Raw genomic sequence first — 23,219 nt, 5'->3', positions numbered from 1 at the left:
GATATCCTCAGATGCCTCCTCGATGACATGACCATGAGGCTGGTAGCTCTAGTTCAGCTCCACCTGCACCGCAGACAGACCCTGCTCTACTTGCCATACTTAAGCGGATGAGGTAGGATCAGACTCACCAGGCTCAGGAGACAGCTGCTACATTTGCACAATTTTAGACTAGGCAAGATGAGTTCCAGTGACAGCAGCAGGTGATCCAGAAGCAGCAATAGGCTATACAGCAGCAGCAGCAGGCCATGCATCAGCAATAGCTTCTCATGCAGCAACAGTTACTTGGGTTTATGTAGCATGTTGTGATAGCTTTTGGGGCTCCACCACCACAGCCTTTACCCTAGCTTGGTCAGCCTGCCACCACTTCTATGACTCTAGCTTTCCAGCCCAGTGGGCTTCAGAGTCAGGGACCACCAGCGCCATAGTTTTCTTCACCTATAGAGTAGGTGTCCTAGTGGTTTGCTTCGCTAGTGCCAACCCTGCAGTTCACACCTCTTCATACGGGCTTTACTCCGCCTCAGAGTTCATCAGTGCTCACCTTAGTTTCCAAGAGCCTTGGTGCTTCATTCAGTGAGTTGACCGGGCAGCCTACACCGCTAGAGCTATATATCCCAGGTCCTTCCATAGTTGCACCTATTACTAGGACTACAGAGATGCTCCCTTCGTTAGTTGCATCATCATAGCAGGCAGCGCCAGTTCTAGATCTGATCTAGACTGCTTCAGCATCGCTTCCAGCTACAGAGGGTCAGACTGCTCAGAGCTCAGAATCAGATGATGATGGCACATAGTTCCAACTTACTCCTCGTACCTTAGCGCCCAACTCATCTGCTGCACCCCGCTGACCGACCCTTAGGTTTGGGTGTTTGACGCCAATGGGGGAGAGGGATCGTGTATGATAGACTTAGGGGGAGCGATTTGTTTAGGTGGAGTTTATCTACTATATTTGGCTTTTTATGTGTGATACACTATTATGCATTCGTGTGTTTACTTTCATGCATCGAACCATACTTATGTGATAGTGATATCTACATGATCGTGATATTATGTGATATGTGATATGTGACATGTGTGCTCTCTACTTTGAATTATTTATATGTCATATCACTTGTGTTATGCTAATTTGCTTTGCTTCCGTGTTTTACTCCGATGCAAATGAGCTCTATTACTTGTACTCATGCTTATTTCATATCTTTTGAATACATCATGTTGGCTTGAGTCATATAAGCTTGCCAAACTCTTTTGTTCTTCTTGTCAAAAGCTTATATGAACCAAGCATGTTAAAAACCTCATCTCTTTCACATACTCTAGGTTGTATTGTCATCAATCACAAAAAAGGGGGAGATTGAAAGCATCTAGGCCCCTAGTTGGGTTTCAGTGATTAATGACAATACATAATTACTATGACTAACGTGTGTTTTGCAGAGACAATTAAGTTAGGTCATGGTAATGGCAATTGATTGGGCAATCATGGTTGTTATGCCCCTATGATGGAAATCATTTTGGTTTTCAAAGGATGGATGATAAGGTTAAGGATGGACTAGTTCTAAGAATCGACTAGAGTTGAAGAGACACTTAGAGTAGTTTAGGACTTTGTTTTTCCTTTGGTCATACTATTAAGGGGGGTATGGATGGGTAGCTTGACCTAGGTGAGTCTAGTGGGTTAGGTGTGGTGCACACTTGCTAAATCTAGCACTAGGTAGCTCCAAAACAGCCCTTAGATCAATTGGAGCAAACTTCATTCATATATGATCGAGAGTTGGAAGTGAATGGAGGGTGAAATGCTGACCAGACGCTGGCGTAGAGTCTGATCAGTTCATTTGATCAAGGTGATTTCGTTTGGTGCGACCAGATGTTGAGAGGTGAGTGACTGGACACTAGGTGCCAGTGTCTGGTCGACTCCAGTAAGGTTCCAGAGAGGAGACATTGTGACTGGATGCATCCGGTCAGTGCTGACCTAACGCTGTCCAGCGTCCGATCACAACTTAAACACTAGAAGTCGGGGAGAATTGACCAAAGCGTCTGGTCAACTTGACTAGAGCGTCCGGTCACCCCGCAGAGGCATATAACAGTTTGTTTTGAACACAGGTGTATAAATACTTCCTCCATTCGTGTGAGGGTGTACTTTTGCTCATTCCAATAGCTGAGAAACACCCTTGAGAGTGCCAAGAAGTGCAAGGTCCTAGTGAGGTGATTGAGATTTGAGAATCTAAGAGAGAGACCTCATTAGTGAAAGTAAGAGTAGCAAAGTGTGCATCCACTCTTCTCATTAGGCTTGTCGTGGTCAAGTGAGAGTTCATGCTTGTTACTCTTGGTGATCGCCATCACCTTGATGGCTTGGTGGTGATTGGGAGCTTGGTGATCATCCAGTGGAGCTTGTGGATGACCCAACTCAAGTTGTAAGCAGTTGTGGGTGATTCACCACGACGGAGTGTCAAATAATCAATACGTAGAGAGCACTTGATCTGTAACACCCTAGGTGTTTAGCTTCCACATTTGCACTTGCATCTCATAAACATGAGCATCATTCATCCATTCATGAGCTTTGATTGTTTGGAACATGCTTTTGAAACATTGCAACATAGGTTTATATTCCATGTGTGTTTGTTTTATGAAATGAATAGTGTGCAACACTCATGTGCAACATGTGCAATTCACTCTTGAAACATGTCACATACTTTAGTGAAACATGGTTAGTTAGTACTATGCAACCAACTCCTGAAACATATGAAATATGGATTTGAAACAAAAGTAACATTTCACTTGTTCTTCCTTGTTTCAATACATGTGAGGCTTGATTTTTGTGTGATCAATGTTTGGTGTGGCTAATTATCCTCTTAAAAAACTTAACTACACTTAGAATGTCATTAGGAACAATGTTCATGTTGACCATAGTGTCTAATTATGCTTTCATGTAATGGTTCGACTAGTGTTGACCCCTAGAGCTCTTTTGTTTGATTGTTTAAAAAGTATAGCTTAGACTGTTTGCATGTCTGAGCAACCTAAAGCAAAGTTATAGCAAATTTTATAAGGAACAAAAGTTATTTTATGACCATCTCATGAAAATATGCAGAATATGCTCAAAAAGGGCCCACAAGTCAGTTTTGGGGTCTATTTGGAAACTCAGAAAAATTCTAAGTCAAAAACCAGATTTCAGTTTCATTAGCTCGACTTGGTGATGATTTTACTCATGATTATTGGAGAATTAGGTCTTGGTCTTTTAATAGAAGTTGAAGATGGTATAAAGGGCTACAACTTTCATTTACACTGTTTTTGCTAATGATCAACGGTTTAGTAGTTTCAACGCGATGAATGTACACTGTCGGGCTCGGTGGGATTACTGAATCGGCCGCTACAGTGGCTGACCATCTTCAGAACTTCACCGTCGCGTGGGTGGCCGCGCGTCGCCGCTGCGCTGCTCGGTCAGGCCACAACGGGCCAGAGAGCGCCACATCAACCCCAACGTGCGCCTGTGACTCCACCGCACTCACATCCCATTTTCTGCTCCTCCCTTCACTCCCCGCAGCGTCTGCCGCAGCACAGCGTAGCGCGAGCATGCCACCGTCGCTATTGCTGGCCTTAGCTTGCACCGTATCTCTCCTACGCCACCGCAATAGCTTCGTCAAGCTCCCACAGTATTGCCTCGCCCACCTTGCTAGCTGAAGCGCTCAGTAAGGTGCTTTCGCCGCGCACAACCTCGCCGATGGTCCGCCGTCGTGCCCTATCGCCACGGCCAGTCTGATTCCAACCACCCCTTGCCTCGCTAGCGTGTGCATTAGCTTCACCATGGACCATAGAGTCTTGGCTGACCCTTGGATCGAGCCCTCACCGCCAGCACTGGCGTCGCGCCGTCGAGCCGCACCGTCGTGCCGCCATGACCGCCACCATCGTGCTTACTGCTGGCGATAGGCCAAGCTTGGTAGCTCTATAGGTGGCAATGTCATGGGGATGCTCGTCATATCATTGGTTTCACTGGTGAAGTCGCCGCCGGCGAGCTAGCGCCGGTTCCGCGCCGTCCCGAGCCGCATCCTCTGTTTTCTTAGCATCATTGTGTGAATTTTTATAAATTATCTATAAATCCAATGCTTATGAAATTTATTGGAGGTTGTCCTAGTACCTTAAGGATGCTAAGAAAAATATAAAATCTATTGTTTGACACTTTTCACTAGGGTTTCCTATTTATGTTATTTTTAGCCCTTATGCCTTGTCATTTTTGTGTAGGATGTTATACTTGTTCAAATGATGTGAAATTTTTACAGTATCCTACTTGGAGCATGTAGTACCTACTGTAATTTTTGTAGATTTAATGGTGCAGTTTTCATATATGTTTATCATTCCTCTTAAATAATTAAATAAATTAAGAAAGGCATTAAAAGAAATGAATTGGTGGTGAACACTTTACTTTTTGGTGTTCTTGTGATATGTGTGATAAGTGAGTAAAGTTGGTTTTATCCATTTATATGTTTACAACATAAGTTAATAAATATTTTCTTAAATTATGTATTTTTGGACAGTTCTCGGAACTTTACAAAGTTTACCATGATAATTTGGTTTGCTGAGAAAGTGGTGAATACAAAAGTTGTAGATAACTTATGTTCCTAGCTCCTGTTAAAATTTGGTGGCATTTGACCTAGCAGTTTAGGAGTTACAGTCGTTCAAAGTTGAATCACAGGTTTGCTTGTCCTCTATCTTGTTTAGACCTGATTATGTGGTTCTGTAAATTCGACCTAGTAAAGTTTGGAATCATGTCTTGAGGTCTGAAAATTAATTGTAGGAAATTTCATAAGATTTCCAAATTGTCTTGTTTCTTGTCATTTCGATTTGTGGATCCCCGGTTATGATCAGTTTACTGTACCACTGTATAGTTTCTGTTTTGCTGAAATACAAATGTTTGTGTATGCTTTGTTGCAATGTTCTTGTTGATTGTTTAGGTGCTAGACTAACTTGAGAACATGCTTAGGTGCAGGTGCTAGGTCCTTAACTAAATATGAGCAATTGTACATTAGGTTGTATAAACTTGGTAAGTTAAAGTGATTTGAATAGAGCTTAAGTCGGAAAATGTGGACTGCAGTAAGCATGTGCATTCCCCGAGCATTCCTAACTTTGTTCATGTGCATCCATGATATTTATATTGCGCATACATGCAATAGGTGTGCCAGAGGGAGTGACGCTTCTAGAGTTCGAGGGAGCGAGCAAAGAGGTGGAGCCCGAGGTTTAGGCAATCGAAGAAGCAGCCGCCGAGGAGGAGTTGCCCGAGTGCCCTGACCACCGCCCATCCTCTTTCCTAAAAGGTAAGTCCCGGAGCATTCTAAGTCTCCCATGTTTTTACAAATATCTTGAGTATCTTTTATTGTTGATGATGCATTAAGTATAGGAATTGGTTGGAACCAATTGTTGCATTATATATCTATCCTTGTCTAGATATCGCACTTGAATCCTATTTAAGTTCAGGAACGAGTTAAATGCTTAGCCATGCTTAGTGCGGTAGAAGTCGGGTGATTTCCTGTCACATGCGAGCTTTAGGATGAGGTGGATCATGGTTGGCTATATTTTCTATCATGAAAAAGAACCATGTTAATAATGAATGAAGGCCGGGCGAAGTCTTGTGTAGTGTTGGACATAGTGACTCCATCTGTGTCGTTTAAGGACCGATACGCTATACATCCTCATGTCATGTTGAACGCAGCCTAACACTTAGCTGTCCAGATAAGTCATTCTGACCACGAAGCCTAGTAGCTTGACTCAGGCCAGGAACACGAGCAGTGGCGCGCATTCTGGAGGTAGTAAGGATGTGCGGAGAGCCATTGGTGTAAGCCTAAGGCGGGTTAGTGGTTCTCTAAGAATGTCAATCTGTTCAGACTCGCGACTCCTGAATTATGCCAAAGGTGACTTGATTGCGACCCTGACGGGGGGAGCAGGGTTTGTGTTTAGGAATACCCCTCCAGCTAGATAGGAATCAATTCGAATCACCATCTCTCCTGGATAGTGAGAACTTGACTGAGCAGCGGCAACGTAGATTCAATTAATTTAATGATATGGTTAAATGGATGATGATGATGATAATGTTGCCATGATTTATACCTGCTATGGTTAATCATGTTTGCATCTTACTCAAGTGATTGCTTAGTATAGGTGCTAATATAGATGACAGGTTAATGGCTAAAAGTCACTGCTAACTCATGTTAAGAGTTGATCATTATTACTTATGCTTTTTCGTAAAAAGAAAGTGTCAGCCAGATCCACTAAATTAAGCTAAGCATGATCCTTGGTGTTAATTATTTTTGGTTTCCGACGGGTAAGTCTAGCTGAGTACATTCTCATACTCAAGGTTTATTCCCTCTTGTTGCAGATGACCTTCTTTATCAGGGCTTCTGTAAGTACTATCTCCACCCGGCGGGTGACGAAGACTAGATCATGGGCATGATCTCTGTTTATCTTATCTGAATGCTTTTGTGGGATGTGATCAGCAAGCTAGTACTTGCATTTGAACTCATGTGTGTGAGTTAAACTATTTGCTTCCGCTACTTTACAAGACTTGGTTTGTAATAACTATGACTCTGAGGTGTTGTAATCTATCTGCAAACTATTTTTGAAATGTTGTAACGTGTGATGTGTTATGTTGAATTACTATGATCTTGGTTGTATGCAAGTTGGTTTGAAATCCTTCGTGGTTTCAGTTGACTATCGGGTTTATATGGGCTCAAGTGCGAGAATTTGATTATTTCGGCGATTGTTTTTGTACTTGTGCTCTTATAAATTGGTCGGTTCTGCGATAGCTGGCATCAGAGCTAGATTCAACACTAAACATGTCATACGGGTATTTAAAAACAAAAGCTTTTGTTGCGAAAATGGTTTTCCAACTTATAGTTATATATAAGTGTTTCAAAATCTAAAATTTTATAGTGTGCCGGTGATCACATCCCTTGTAGCCCACATAAGGACTTTTAGGTGGCTTATATAATTACTAACTTGGGGGAAAGTGATTGTTTTTATTTCATCGTCCATGCGGCGTGCTATTGCATGGGTGCCATTCGCTTGAATGGTAATGTATGGATCAATTGCCTCTACGCCAAGGTAAGTGTGAGTTGTGAGAGCATGACCGTCCAGCTATCGGTCTAGGGGAGAGTTAGTTGTGGTTACTGGAATATTTATATGTTGCATACATGTACATATGAGGGTACTTAATTATGGGTATATCTGTCGGGTAGTTGTGGACACCAAAGTATATATATCCAGGGATGTATATATGGAGAGTATCTTAGTTACTACTTTCATTGTTAGCATTATATCTTGTTGGGTTGGGCTGCAATGAAATTTTCTGTAGGTACGCTAACAACGCACTGTGTAGATCGACTAGTTACCGCTATTTGAGAGAATGTGTGTATGCCACCGTATATTCCACTAGAACTTAACATTTCTTAGGTTTGTGAGGATGTACGGAACGTGCATGCATCATATTCACTCATGTCATTCATATTGCATTACTCTCTTCCTTATAATTGCTTATCCCAAATATTAAGTTTCATCTCTCAAAAAAATAATCCTCTCATGAGTGTTGCATCCCTTTGGATACAGATGGCCACGCCCGTGTTTCCTCCTGGTAGCAGCACCTTTTTGGACCAGTTTGGTACACCTACCTTGCTCTAGAGGGTGCTAATCTTAGTCGGGTACCCGGAGGTGCCCCGTTACACGTGGGTGCAGACGATGCCATTGGGAGATGTGCCATGGTACAATGTGACCTTGGTGGTGCTGCAGAACCCCACGAGACTGCTGTGGCATGGATGGAGCACCGAGACTGATGGGCAAAGCCCATGGGAAGCCGCGCAAGTTGTTGCTCTTGATGTGCTTATGGACATAGCATAGAGTTTTGGGGATGAATTGGTGGGCGGACCAGCTGCATCCATTCCTCGAGTGGCTCCTACAGATGCTGAGTGGACTCAAGAAGCTGGCCAGGCCTTGGTTCGAGGCCATGGTGAATGTGTTCAGAGCGACAATGTGGGAATGAGTGCTATGATGGCCGTCTTGAAGCTTTGTCGAGTCAGGCAGGACACACTCTCTAGTGTGTTAGAAGAAGCTGGCAAGGCAATGATAGCCCAGCACAAGTTTAGGTTGCATGCCTACAAGTATCATCGTAGGGTGGAGGCATGTGGGCAAGCTCAGCAAGAAGTAGATGAGATACAGGGCACTGCAAATTATCGTCTGTAGCAGTGGGGGCAAGCAGCACGAGAGAGAGATGAGCTTCATAACCAGCTTATGAACCTCACCATAGAGAGAGATGAGTCAGTACAGGAGTTGGACCATGTGACATGTCATAGAGATGCAGCCTTAGAGTTGGTAGAAGAAAGATGTCAGAGATGGATCATGGCTAACCACAATGCTTTTTAAAGGGAAAATGAGCTACAAGAGCAGCTAGAGGAGCTTCAGGTTGAGTACCATCAACTGAACAACCGCCTATTTCCTATTCCTCACCCCATTCTAAGGTATCCTAATGTGCGTGGACCTCAAGTGATTGAGGCCGATGAAGGAGAAGAGGACATGTAGATAGATGTCAATGCAGCTGAACCTGCAAATGAAGAGGAAGAGGAAGAGGATGACCCTGAGGAAGTCCAAGGCATCTCCGATGTTGATAGTGACCACTTCGATGAGTAGTTAGCTAGCAAGTCTCACTAGTTTAAGCTTTTGCAGCCAATTGTGTAATGGACTAAGTACTATGGTAGATGTTGGATGTACCTTTTAATTTGAACTTGGCATGTAATGTACCTTAATCCGCTCCCTTCGGGATGCTTATCTTAGTTGGTGAATTATAAAACTTGTCATGTTGGAATGCACTGCATATGGCGCTAATAATCTAATTGATGATGTGGTGATTGGAGAATGAATTATTGCCTCTGTTTTATTGTATGAATTTTATGTTCTCTCTAGTAAATTCAGTTTTGCGTAATTACATTGTTCCTCTCCAATGTGCTGACATCACCAATAATTGTTGGTTGCACATTGTTGTAGATGCCTCGCACTTGTTCCACTGGTGCGGCCGGTGATGATGATGATCTCCCACCGCCATCACCACCCACACTAGCGGAATTGATGGCAATTCTTGCTGAAGGACAGCGCACTATGGCTGAGGCTCTCCGCACGATTGCAAATCATGATGGTCGTGGTGCACGCCAAGGACCAGAACCAAATCAGTATAGCGACTTCAAAGATTTGCTTGACACTAAACCACCGGTATTCAAGGAGGCTGAGGAGCCCCTCCAAGCTAATGAGTGGTTGAACACTCTTGAGCAGAAATTCCATCTACTTCGCTTGACAGAAGTGCTGAAGACTGAATATGCTTCTCACCAACTACATGGGCCAGCTGGTATTTGGTGGAGTCATTATCGGTCCACTATGCTCGCTAATGCCCAAATCACTTGGGATCAGTTCAAGTATGCTTTTAGGGGAAATTATATTCCTCCTAGTCTCATGGAAATCAAGCATACGGAGTTCATGAAGCTAACATAGGGGAACAAGAGCTTGAATGAATACCTGCAGGCTTTCAATAACCTTGCAAGGTATGCTACTGAGTTTGTTGACACTAATGCCAAGAAGATCGCTAGTTTCAAGTGGGGACTTAGCCCCAAATTGATGAAGACTAAGAAATTGTAAGTGTGCTCATTTTAATGAGTTTGTTAGTGATGCTTTATCTCAAGAGAACAATAATGCTATATATGCTGCTTCAAAGAATCGCAAGAGAGCCTATGAGGCGGGTGCCTCACAATCCAAGGCTCCAGCCACACATAAGGCTCCATTCCATCCTCCGGCATCAGCTGCTAAGTTCCGCCCACCGCAGAAGAAGAATCCAGGCAAGACTAGATTTCACAAGGCTTTTACAGTTGCTCTTCCAAAGGGCACTACTAGTCAAGGCAGCTCCAAGGTTCCTCCAAGCAACATGCCATGCTGGAACTGCAACAAGACGGGTCACTAGGCAAGGGGGTGTCCTTACCCTAAGAAGAATAACTACTAAGGTGGCTGTCAGGGGTAGGTGAAGCACACTAATATTGTTGATATTCCTTCAGGAGAGGTAGTAACTGCTGGTAAGTTTCTGGTTGATCAACACCCTTACAGTTGTACTATTTGATTCAGGTGCTTCGCATTCTTTTATTAGTCCCACATTTGCATCCAAGTTTATGTAGAAAACATACACTGTTGAGGGTGAGGGTTATTGTATTAGGGTTGCCAGTGGTACTATCCCAACTAGGCTCATAGTCGGGGACATGCAACTTGAGATAGAGGGACGAAGTTATCAGGTGGATCTGATAGTTTTATCGGGGTATCAACGTGATATTGTGAATGAACTGATGAGCAGTCATGGGGTGCTTATTGATACATCGACTAGAGTAGTCATGCTCAGAGATCCTAGTAATCAGGAAGGTTTTCTAGTGCAACTACCTAAGGACATCAATCTCTCTTGTGCGGCAAATGTGGTGCAAGCAAAGGCTATTGCAGATATCCCAGTAATGTGTGATTTTCCTGATGATTTGCCCGGATTGCCCCTGGATCGGGATGTGGAGTTCAAGATAGAGTTGCTACCTGGTACACCACCCATATCTAGAAGACCTTATAGAATACCTCCCAACGAACTAGCCAAACTTAAGACCCAGTTGAATGAACTTCTAAAAAAGGCCTTATCCGTCCTAGTTCGTCTCTGTGGGGGTGTCCAGCTATCTTTGTAAAGAAGAAGGATCAATCACTACACATGTGTGTGGATTATAGGCCTTTGAATGTAGTCACAATCAAGAATAAGTACCCTCTACCACGTATAGATATCTTATTCGATCAGTTCTCTAAAGCAAAAGTCTTTTCCAAGATTGATTTGAGATCTGGTTATCATTAAATCAAAATTCAGCCTGAGGATGTTCCAAAAATTGCATTCTCTACACGATATGGTCTGTATGAGTATCTTGTTATGTCTTTTTGATTGACCAATGCCCCCGCACATTTTATGTATTTGATGAATTCGGTGTTTATGCCTGAGTTGGACAAATTTGTGGTGGTATTTATAGATGATATCTTGGTCTATTCTGAGAATGAAGAAGATCATGTTAAACATTTGCGAGTGGTTCTCACTAGATTGCGTGAACACAAGCTTTATGCAAAGTTCAGCAAGTGTGAATTCTGGCTTCATGAGGTACCTTTTCTCGGGCATGTGTTGTCCGATGGTGGAATTATGGTGGATCCCACTAAGGTGCAAGAAGTGTTGGACTGGAAGGCTCCAATCTCGGTGCATGAGGTTCAGAGTTTTCTAGGATTGACTGGCTATTATCATCGCTTCATCCTGGATTTCTCTAAAATAGCCAAGCCTATGACTCGATTGCTACAAAAAGACATGAGGTTTGTTTGGACTTTCGAGTGTGATGTGGCTTTTCACACCCTGCAAACCCTTCTAACTTTGGCTCTGATTTTGGCGCAACCGGATATCGAGAAACCTTTTGATGTGTTTTGTGATGCATCAGGCACATGTTTAGGAGGTGTTCTTATGCAGGAAGGTTGAGTCATTGCTTATACCTCTCACCAACTTCAGAAACATGAGGTGAACTATCCTATGCATGACTTAGAACTCGCTACAGTTGTTCATGCTTTGAAGGCTTGGAGACATTATGTGCTTGGCAATGTATGCCACATCTACACTGATCATAAAAGTCTTAAGTACATCTTTACTCAACCTGAGTTGAATATGTGTCAGAGAAGATGGCTCGAGTTGATCAAAGATTACAACCTCCAAGTGCACTATCACCTTAGCAAGGAAAACATCATTGTGGATGCCTTAAGCAGGAAATCTCATTGCCACTCTTTGATTAAAAGTGACCTCCATTTGTCACAGCTCCTACATCATGCAATCCTTCACAACATCACTGTCAGTTGTACTCTTTAGAGTCGAATTATTGAGCTACAGAAGACAGATCTAGGTGTGTTCCACATCAAGCACAAGATGAAAGAGCAAGAAACCAAGCATTTTCGAGTAGATGAGAATGACGTGTTATGGTTCAAGGATAGGTTAGTGGTTCCAAAGGATAGAGATCTTAGAAATCAAATCATATCCGAAGCACATTCCTCTAAATTATCTATTCATCCTGGTAGTAGCAAAATGTATCATGATTTGAAGCCTCATTTTTGGTGGACCAAGATAAAGAAAGAGATAGCCGCTTATGTGGCTAGGTGTGACACTTGTTGTCGGGTTAAAGCTGTGCACATAAAAGCTAGATTGCTTCAGCCACTCTCTATTCTAGGTTGGAAATGGGAGGAGATAAGTATGGATCTTATTGTTGGACTCCCTACTACTCAGAGGAATTTTAACTTTATTTGGGTGATTGTAGACTGTCTGACCAAGTCTGCACATTTCATTCCTGTTCGCATAGATTTCCGTCCAACTGACTATGCGGAGTTGTACTTCAATTAGATAGTCCGACTTCATGGGATACCTTGCACTATTATCTCTGATAGAGGACCACAGTTCACTGCTCGCTTTTGGGAGCACTTACATGGATTGTTGGGAACTAAGTTAGTAAGAAGCTCTGCCTATCATCCACAAACCAATGGGCAAACTGAACGAGTGAATCAAATCTTAGAAGATATGTTGAGAGCATGTGTCATCTCGTCTAAGGGTTCATGGGAAAAGTGGTTGACCCTAGCTAAATTCTCTTACAATAATAGTTATCAAGAGAGTATCAAGATGGCACCGTTTGAAGCTTTGTATGGCCGAAAGTGTAGAAACCTGTTGAATTGAGTTGAAGCCGGTGAAAGGAATTATTATGGAATTGATTTTGTTCAAGAAGCCGAAGAACAAGTCCATACTATACAAACCTATATGGCCACAGCTCAAGCTAGGTAGAAAAATTATGCTGATCGTTGTAGAAAACCTATCGAGTTTGAAGTTGGAGACTTCGTTTATCTAAAAGTCTCACCCATAAAAAGTGTGCAATGATTTGGTGTGAAACGAAAGCTTGAGCCGAGATATGTTGGTCCATTTCAAATCATTGGACAAAGTGGTCAGGTAGCATACAAGATCCAATTACCTCCTGAGATGAGTGCTATCTTCAATGTCTTTCACATATCTCAGTTGAAGAAATGTCTTCGCGTCCCTAAAGAGAGAGTTCCACTGGGGGATATCGAGTTAGAATCTGATTTGACTTTTGAAGAAAAACTGGTTCGAGTAATTGACACTCGTGAGCGAGTGACTCGGAGTCGGGTGGTCAAGTTTTACAAGGTCATGTGGAGTAATCAGGGTAGTGAACGCGATGCAACTTGGGAAAGAGAAGATTATTTGAGGGAAGGTTATAAGGAATTCTATCAACAATGGTACGCTTGTCAAATCTTGGGATGATATTTTTATAAGGGGGAGGGCTATAACACCCCAGGTGTTTGGCTTCCACATTTGCACTTGCATCTCATAAACATGAGCACCATTCATCCATTCATGAGCTTTGATTGTTTGGAACATGCTTTTGAAACATTGCAACATAGGTTTATATTCCATGTGTGTTTGTTTTATGAAATGAATAGTGTTCAACACTCATGTGCAACTCACTCTTGAAACATGTCACATACTTTAGTGAAACATGGTTAGTTAGTACTATGCAACAAACTCCTGAGACATGGCTTTGAAACAAAAGTAACATTTCACTTGTTCTTCCTTGTTTCAATACATGTGAGGCTTGATTTTTGTGTGATCAATGTGTGGTGTGGCTAATTATCCTCTTAAAAACTTAGCTACACTTAGAATGTCATTAGGAACAATGTTCATGTTGACCATAGTGTCTAATTATGCTTTCATGTAATGTTTGACTAGTGTTGACCCCTAGAGCTCTTTTGTTTGACTGTTTAAAAAGTACAACTTAGAGTGTTTGTATGTCTGAGCAACCTAAAGCAAAGTTATAGCAAAATTTATAAGGAACACAAGTTATTTTATGACCATCTCATGAAAATGTGCACAACATGCTCAAAAAGGGACCACAAGTTAGTTTTGGGGTCTATTTGGAAACTCAGAAAAATTCTAAGTCAAAAACCAGATTTTAGTTTCATTGGCTCGACTTGGTGATGATTTTACTCATGATTCTTGGAGAATTAGGTCTTGGTCTTTTAATAGAAGTTGAAGATGGTATAAAGGGCTACAACTTTCATTTACACTGTTTTCGCTAATGATCAACGGTTTAGTAGTTTCAACGCGATGAATGTACACTGTCAGGCTCGGTGGGATTACTGAATCGACAGCTACAGTGGCCGACCATCTTCAGAACTTCACCGCCGCGTGGGTGGCCGCGTATCGCTGCTGCGCTGCTTGGTCAGGCCACGACGGGCCAGAGAGTGCCACATCAACCCCCAGCGTGCGCCTGTGACTCCACCGTGCTCACATCCCATTTTCTGCTCCTCCCTTCGCTCCCGGCAGCGTCCGCCGCAGCACAACGTAGCGCGAGCACGCCGCCGTCACCATTGGTGGCCTTAGCTCACACCGTATCTCTCCTACGCCACCGTAATATCTTCGTTGAGCTCCCATAGCATCGCCTCGCCCGCCTTGCTAGCTGAAGCGCTCGGTAAGGTGCTTTCACTACGCACGGCCTCGCCAGTGTCCGCCACTGTGCCCCGTCACCGTGGCCAGTCTGATTCCAGCCACCCCTTGCCTCGCTAGCGTGTGCATTAGCTTCGCCGTGGACCGTAGAGTCTTGGCTGACCCTTGGATCGAGCCCTCACCGCCAGCGCCGGCGTCGCACCATCGAGCCGCATCGCCGTGCCGCCATGACCGCCACCATCGTGCTTAGCGTCGGCGATAGGCCTAGCTAGGTAGCCCTGTAGGTGCGCAATGTCATGGGATGCTCGTCGTATCGTTGGTTTCGCCGGTGAAGTCACCGCCAACGAGCTAGCGCTGGTTCTACGCTGTCCCGAGCCGCCTCCTCTCTTTTCTTTCGCTGACACGCGGGCCCAGCTGACCTGCGGGTCCCAGCTATCAGCGACACTGATTTGAAAGCTAGTTCATTTATTTCTAGTTTTGATGCTGTTTTGTAAAATTTATATCTCTAGTTTTGTAGATCCAAATTGGGTGGTTCCAATTTTGTTAGGATCTTGGTGAAGTGTAGTATTTAGGAAAAATATAATATGAGCACTTGTAGTAGAGTTTCTAGAAAAATTAAATTGAAACTTGAAATGTGTTTTTAAATGGATGCAAACTTGTTTAAATTATACCTAGAGTTCCTTTGCTCCAAAAATTATGAAATCTGAATGGTGAGCTCTACTTGATGAGTAGAAGCTCTGGTAAAAATTTCAGAGTCAGTGCATGAATAGTTTTTGAGTTATAGATTTTTCTTTTATCATTAGATAATCATTGTGTGAATTTTTATAAATTATCTATGAATCCAATGCTTATGAAATTTATTGGAGGTTGTCCTAGTACCTTAAGGATGCTAAGAAAACTATAAAATCTATTGCTTGACACTTTTCACTAGGGTTTCCTATTTATGTTATTTTAAGCCTTTATGCCTTGTCATTTTTGTGTAGGGTGTTATACTTATTCAAATGATGTAAAATGTTTACAGTATCCTACTTAGAGCATGTAGTACCTACTGTAATTTTTATAGATTAAATGGTGTAGTTTTCATATATGTTTATCATTCCTCTTAAATAAATAAATAAATTAAGAAATGCATTAAAAGAAATGAATTGGTGGTGAATACTTTACTTTCTGGTGTTCTTGTGATATGTGTGATAAGTGAGTAAAGTTGGGTTTGTCCATTTATATGTTTACAACATAAGTTAATAAATATTTTCTTAAATTATGTATTTTTGGACAGTTCTCGGAACTTTACAAAGTTTACCACGATAATTTGATTTGCTGGGAATGTGGTGAATACAAAAGTTGTAGATAACTTATGTATCTAGCTCCTGTTAAAAGTTGGTGGCATTTGGCCTAGTAGTTTAGGAGTTATAGTCATTCAAAGTTGAATCACAGGTTTGCTTGCCCTCTGTCTTGTTTGGACCTGATTATGTGGTTCTATAAATTCGACCTGGTAAAGGTTGGAATCATGTCTTGAGGTCTGAAAAAGAATTGTAGGAAATTTCATAATGTTTCTAAATTGTCTTGTTGCCTGTCATTTCGATTTGTGGATCCCCGGTTATGATCAGTTTACTATACCACAGTATAGTTTCTGTTTTGCTAAAATACGAATGTTTGTGTGTATGCTTTGTTGCAATGTTCTTGTTGATTGTTTAGGTGCTAGACTAACTTGAGAACATGCTTAGGTGCAGGTGCTAGGTCCTTAACTGAAGATGAGCAATTGTACATTAGGTTGTATAAACTTGATAAGTTAAAGTGATTTGAATAGAGCTTAAGTTGGAAAATGTGGATTGCAGTAAGCATGTGCATTCCCTGAGCATTCCTAACTTCGTTCATGTGCATCCATGATATTTATATTGCGCATACATGCAATAGGTGTGCCGGAGGGAGTGACACTTCTGGAGTTTGAGGGAGCGAGCCAAGAGGAGGAGCCCGAGGTTCAGGCAATCGACGAAGCAACCACCGAGGAGGAGTTGCCCGAGTGCCCTGACCACTGTCCATCCTCTTTCCTGAAAGGCAAGCTCCGGAGCATTCTAAGTCTCCCATATTTTGACAAATATCTTGAGTATCTTTTATTGTTGATGATGCATTAAGTATAGGAATTGGTTAGAACCAATTGTTGCATTATATATCTATCCTTGTCCAGATATCGCACTTGAATCCTATTTAAGTTTAGGAACGAGTTAAATGCTTAGCCATGCTTAGTGCGGTAGAAGTCGGGTGATTTTCTGTCACCTGCGAGCTTTAGGATGAGGTGGATCATGGTTGGCTATATTTGCTATCTTAGAAAAGAACCATGTTAATAATGAATGAAGGCCAGGCGGAGTCTTGTGTAGGGTTGAATATAGTGACTCCGTCCGTGTCGTTTAAGGACCGATACGCTGTACGTCCTCATGTCATGTTGAACGCAACATAACACTTAGCTAGCCGAATAAGTCATTCCGACCATGAAGCCTAGTAGCTTGACTTAGGCCAGGAACGCGAGCAGTGGCGCGCATTCTGGAGGTAGTAAGGATGTGCGGAGAGCCATTGGTGTAAGCCCAAGGCGGGTTAGTGGTTCTCTAAGAATGCCAATCTGTTCAGACTCGCGACTCTTGAATTGTGCCAAAGGTGACTTGATTGTGATCCTGACGAGGGGAGCAGGGTTTGTGTTTAGGAATACCCCTCTAGCTAGATAGGAATCGATTCGAATCGCCATCTCTCCTGGATAGTGAGAACTTGACTGAGCAGCGGCAACGTAGATTCAATTAATTTAACGATATGGTTAAATGGATGATGATGATGATAATGTTGCCACGATTTATACCTGCTATGGTTAATAATGTTTGCATCTTACTCAAGTGATTGCTTAGTAGAGGTGCTAATATAGATGACAGGTTAATGGCTAAAAGTCACTGCTAGCTCATGTTAAGAGTTGATCATTATTACTTATGCTTTTTCGCAAAAAGAAAGTGTCAGCCAAATCCACTAAATTAAGCTAAGCATGATCCTTGGTGTTAATTATTTTTGGTTTCCGACGGGTAAGTCTAGCTGAGTACATTCTCATACTCAGGGTTTATTCCCTCTTGTTGTAGATGACCTTCTTTATCAGGGCTTCTATAAGTACTGTCTCCACCCGGTGGGTGACGAAGACTAGATCATGGGCATGATCTCTGTTTATCTTATCTGAATGCTTTTGTGGGATGTGATCAGCAAGCTAGTACTTGCATTTGAACTCATGTGTGTGAGTTAAACTATTTGCTTTCGCTACTTTACAAGACTTGGTTTGTAATAACTATGACTCTGAGGTGTTGTAATCTATCTGCAAATTGTTTTTGAAATGTTGTAACGTGTGATGTGTTATGTTGAATTACTGTGATCTTGGTTGTATGCAAGTTGGTTTGAAATCCTTCGTGGTTTCAGTTGACTACCGTGTTTATATGGGCTCAAGTGCGAGAATTTGATCGTTTTGGCGATTGTTTTTGTACTTGTGCTCTTATAAATTGGTCAGTTCTATTACATGATCCTTACGTGGATCAAGGGAGAGCTACACCCTTGCATGGGTGCTCCAACGAGGACTAGTGGAGAGTGGCGACTCTCCGATACCTCGACAAAACATCGCCGCATTCCTCCTTCTCTCTTTACTTTGAGCAATTCAATTTTTGTCTTTACATTCATAGAATTGTCATGCTAGAGTAGGATTGGAACTTAGGTTGTAAGTCTTTTTGTGTGGTAGAACATTAGAAATACTTTGTAGGCGCAAGGGGTGAAGTTGGGCTAACCGTATTGCTTAATTATCGCAAAGACATTTAGAATTAGCCAAATTCACCCCCTCTTGGGCATCTTGATCCTTTCACCTACTGTAAAATTTCATGGCTAAAGCTATCATCGATTTGCTAAAAAGATTCCTACAAATATTAAACTAAATAATACTATGCTTTCTAAATTGAATTTATGAATCTATCATTATGATAGCTAACTATAAACTAACTACACCACTAGATACATAGCATTTTTGTGAACCTAACAATTTTTATTTCACTATTTTTGGACATCTACATAATTTACTATAATTTTTTAAAGTTTAGCTCAAAACTAAATTGAATAAACTTTTACTAATTCACTGGAAAATGAAAAACCGAATTCCACAGCGCGGCCCGCAAGCGAGCGGCATGGCCCACTCCTGCGCATGCACAGCACACCGGCGCGGCCCACGTGCACGGCGTGCGGACGCGGCCCATACCAGAGCCCACGCACGAGCTGGCTCTTTTGGTAAAGTTCCCCCGTTCTCTATCCTATTTGCGAAGCAAACTCAATACTATTTAACTGAGTCATGGCCTTTGCATCTAGCACCCTGCTTTTACTCGAATTCCCATTTTTCAAGGTCCCTGGTGAAAGGTCCTAATGGCTAGAGGGGGGTGAATAGCCTAATAAAAATTTCTACAACAACACTTAACAAAATGGTTAGACAATTATGAGGCGAAGCAAGTGTTGCGCTAGCCTACTCAAAATGCAAGCCACCTACCACAATTCTAGTTTAGATAGTATCTATTCACACAATAGCTATGATACTACTCTATGTTAGTGTGCTCTCAAAGTCTAACTAAAGAGCCACACTAATAAAGCAAGCAAGCTCTCACAACTAGCTACACTAAAGATCTTGTCAACTAGTTTGCGATAATGTAAAGAGAGTGATCAAGAAGATTATACCGCCATGAAGATGAATGAACCAATCAATCACAAGGATGAATAACAATGAAGACCAATCACCTCGGAATCAAAGATGAACACAATGATTTTTATCGAGGTTCACTTGCTTGTCGGCAAGCTAGTCCTCATTGTGGCGATTCTCTCACTTGGAGGTTCATGCGCTAATTAGCTTCACACGCCAAACCCTCAATAGGGTGCCGCACAACCAACACAAGATGAGGATCACACAAGCCATGAGCAATCCACTAAAGTACCTTTTGGCGCTCTGCCGGGGAAAGGTCAAGAACCCCTCACAATCACCACAATCGGAGCCGGAGTTAATCACCACCTCTGCTGAACGATCCTCGCTGCTCCAAGCCATCTAGGTGGCGGCAACCACCAAGAGTAACAAGCGAAATCCACAGCGAAACACGAACACCAAGTGCCTCTAGATGAAATCACTCAAGCAATGCACTTGGATTCACTCCCAATCTCACTATGATGATGAATCAATGATGGAGATGAGTGAGAGGACTTTGGCTAAGCTCACAAGGTTGCTATGTCAATGAAAATGGCCAAAGATATGAGCCATAGCCGGCCATGGGGCTTAAATAGAAGCCTCCACGAAATAGAGCCATTGTACCCCTTCACTGGGTACACTACGCTCTGACCGGACGCTCCGATCACACTGACCGGACCCTAGACTCAGCGTCCGGTCCACTGATTTATGCCACGTGTCACTCTGAGTTAAAACTGAATCGTAAGATCACAATGGCTAAGTGCTGACCGGACGCTCCGGCAAAACTGACCGGACCCTGGAGCCTCAGCGTCCAGTCGAGTACAGTAAGGGTCCAAATCCATTTTTCCTCGACCGGACGTGTTCGGTCCACCTCGACCGGACACAGCCTAGCGTCCGGTGGAGTACCCTAGCTTCTGTACCGCCAAGTCAGCGCAACCGGATGCAGGCAGTCAGCGTCTGGTGCATTTAGATCCAGCGTTCGGTCACTTGATCGACGCTGGCATCTCCTCTGTCTTCTTCACCCTTGCTCAAATGTGCTAATCACCAAGTGTATCACCTTGTGCACATGTGTTAGCATATTTTCACAAACATTTTCAAGGGTGTTAGCACTCTACTAGATCCTAAATGCATATGCAATGAGTTAGAGCATCTAGTGGCACTTTGATAACCGCATTCCGATATGAGTTTCACCCCTCTTAATAGTACGGCTATCAAACCTAAATGTGATCACACTCTCTAAGTGTCTTGATCACTAAAACAAAATAGCTCCTATGGTTTATACCTTTGCCTTGAGCTTTTTGTTCTTCTCTTTCTTCTTTCCAAGTCCAAGTACTTGATCATCACCATGGCATCATCTTCATCATGCTATGATCTTTGTTTGCTTTGCAACTTGGAGTGTGCTACCTATCTCATGATCACTTGATAAACAAGGTTAGCACTTAGGGCTTCATCAATTCACCAAAACCAAACTAGAGCTTTCAATCTCCCCCTTTTTGGTAATTGATGACAACCCTTATACAAAGATATGAATTAAAATTCAATTGAATCCATGTTGCTTGTCCAAGCATATTTACCATGTGTAAAAGGATATGGACAAGTTTCATGAACTCCATATGGTAGCAATTGCTCCCCCTACATATGTGCTAAGAGTTTGGATTGTAGCTTGCACATATGATTAGATAGGAAATATAGGAGTCAATGTCTACCAAATGATGCTAAGGTATAAGCGATGGACCTTTGAAGCGTGATACCAATCGGAGTGCACCAATATACCATCCTTAGCACCATGGTTAGCTCAATATCACTTGGAAATATACTTTAGAAAGATACCACTTGTAAAGACTTACTTGGAAATAAAAGTTATCTAGCGATTTCATTTCATCATTCAATCTTACAACTAGCATATATCACACAAGCATGGATATTTTGAATTTGAGAACTTATGCCATGCAAGAAAACATATGAAATGCACATTCAAATGCACCATGCAAGTTCAGGAGCTTGCTCCCCCTACTTGTGTGCTCAAAATTTTAATTGATCCCTTTCCTTTGTCATATCTCTCCCCCTATGTCATATATCAAGATATCTTTATGTTTCACTCCCTTTATGATATTTCTTCCCCTTTTTCACTATCTTTGCTACTATCTTTTTTTATCTCCCCCTTTGTCGTCAATGACCACAAAGGTTCTAAATATAGATAGTATTACTTGTAGGGTCAAGATTATCAATGTCGATCAATGGGGTGAGGATCATTTTCCCAAATTTTGGTCTAGTCTAGATTATTTGCCCAAGATATTTAACTCGGTTTGATCCAAGGACAAGCTTCTTCACACCTCCAAATAAGGGTTATCTTGTATCATGTTGAGTTAAACACTTATAGCTCATTTTCTAGATTAAACACTAGGTTTACAAGCCCATAAACATGTCATATGCCATCACTAGATCAAGTCAAGCATAGAAGCAATAGTGATACCATATGGACATCAAAATCATTTGATTTTCATGAATGAGCCTAAGAAAATAGAACCACTTGAAAGGTCCTAATTAGATTGAAAATATGACTAGATGCACTAATCATGTCCTTAGCAAGGATGTATGTCATGACAATCAACTTTTACCTTAGATTGCTCGAAGGAGAGGCATGTCATATGAGTGGGAGTGCATCAACACATATTTGAGAAATCCAATATGTTCAACTCATTCCTTAGCTTGCAAAACCTTTTCTCATCCAATGGCTTGGTGAATATATCAGCAAGTTGATCTTCGGTGCCTACACTCTCAATGCAAATGTCCCCTTTTGTTGGTGATCTCTTACGAAATGATGGCGGACATCAATGTGCTTTGTTCTTGCATGTTGAACCGGATTGTTGGTTAGCTTGATTGCACTCTTATTGTCACATAGCAATGGCGCTTTCTTGAACTTGATTCCAAAGTCACTCAAAGTGGCCTTCATCCAAAGTACTTGTGCACAACAACTACCAGTGGATATGTATTCGGCTTCGGCGGTTGATAATGCAATACTATTTTGCTTCTTTGATGACCATAAAACAAGTGATCTTCCCAACAATTGACATGTACCCGAGGTGCTCTTCCTTTCAACTTTGCATCCCGCATAATCTGAGTCGGAGTAACCAACTAGCTCAAACTTTGCTCCTTTGGGATACCACAAACTGACATTTGGTGTATGCTTCAAGTACCTCAATATCCTCTTTGTAGCCTTCAAATGACTTTCTCTTGGTGAGGCTTGAAATCTTGCACACATGCATACACTAAACATGACATCCGGCCTTGATGCGGTCACATAGAGTAGGCTTCCAATCATAGACCGATACAACTTTTGATCCACCATATTTCCACTTGCATCACTATCCAAGTTGCCATTGGTTCCCATTGGTGTGCTAATGACTTTGCTATCAATCATGCCAAACTTCTTGATCATGTCCTTGATGTACTTGCCTTGACTCACAAATGTACCATTCTTTAATTGCTTGATTTGAAGACCAAGGAAGTAACTCAATTCTCCAATCATGGACATCTCAAACTCATTAGCCATCATCTTTCCAAACTCATCACAAAATTATTGATTTGTTGATCCAAATATGATATCATCAACATAGATTTGCAATACAAATAGATCTTTTCCAATCTTCTTGATGAAAAGAGTGGTGTCAACCTTGCCCATTGTGAACCCCTTAGAGAGGAGGAAGTCCCTCAATCTCTCATACCATGCTCTAGGTGCTTGCTTCAAACCATATAATGCTTTCTTCAACTTGTACACATGGTTGGGCTTCTTATCATCTTCAAAACCGGGAGGTTGCACAACATATACTTCTTCATTGATGTAGCCATTGAGAAATGCACTCTTAACATCAATTTGATAGAGCTTGATGTTGTGGGCGCAAGCATAGGCTAGCAAGATTCTTATTGCTTCCAATCTAGCAACCGGGGCATATG

The sequence above is a fragment of the Miscanthus floridulus genome, chromosome 16, assembly GCF_019320115.1.
Source record: "Miscanthus floridulus cultivar M001 chromosome 16, ASM1932011v1, whole genome shotgun sequence".
In the NCBI taxonomy this organism is placed as follows: domain Eukaryota; kingdom Viridiplantae; phylum Streptophyta; class Magnoliopsida; order Poales; family Poaceae; genus Miscanthus; species Miscanthus floridulus.
This window is presented reverse-complemented; position numbering follows the sequence as displayed.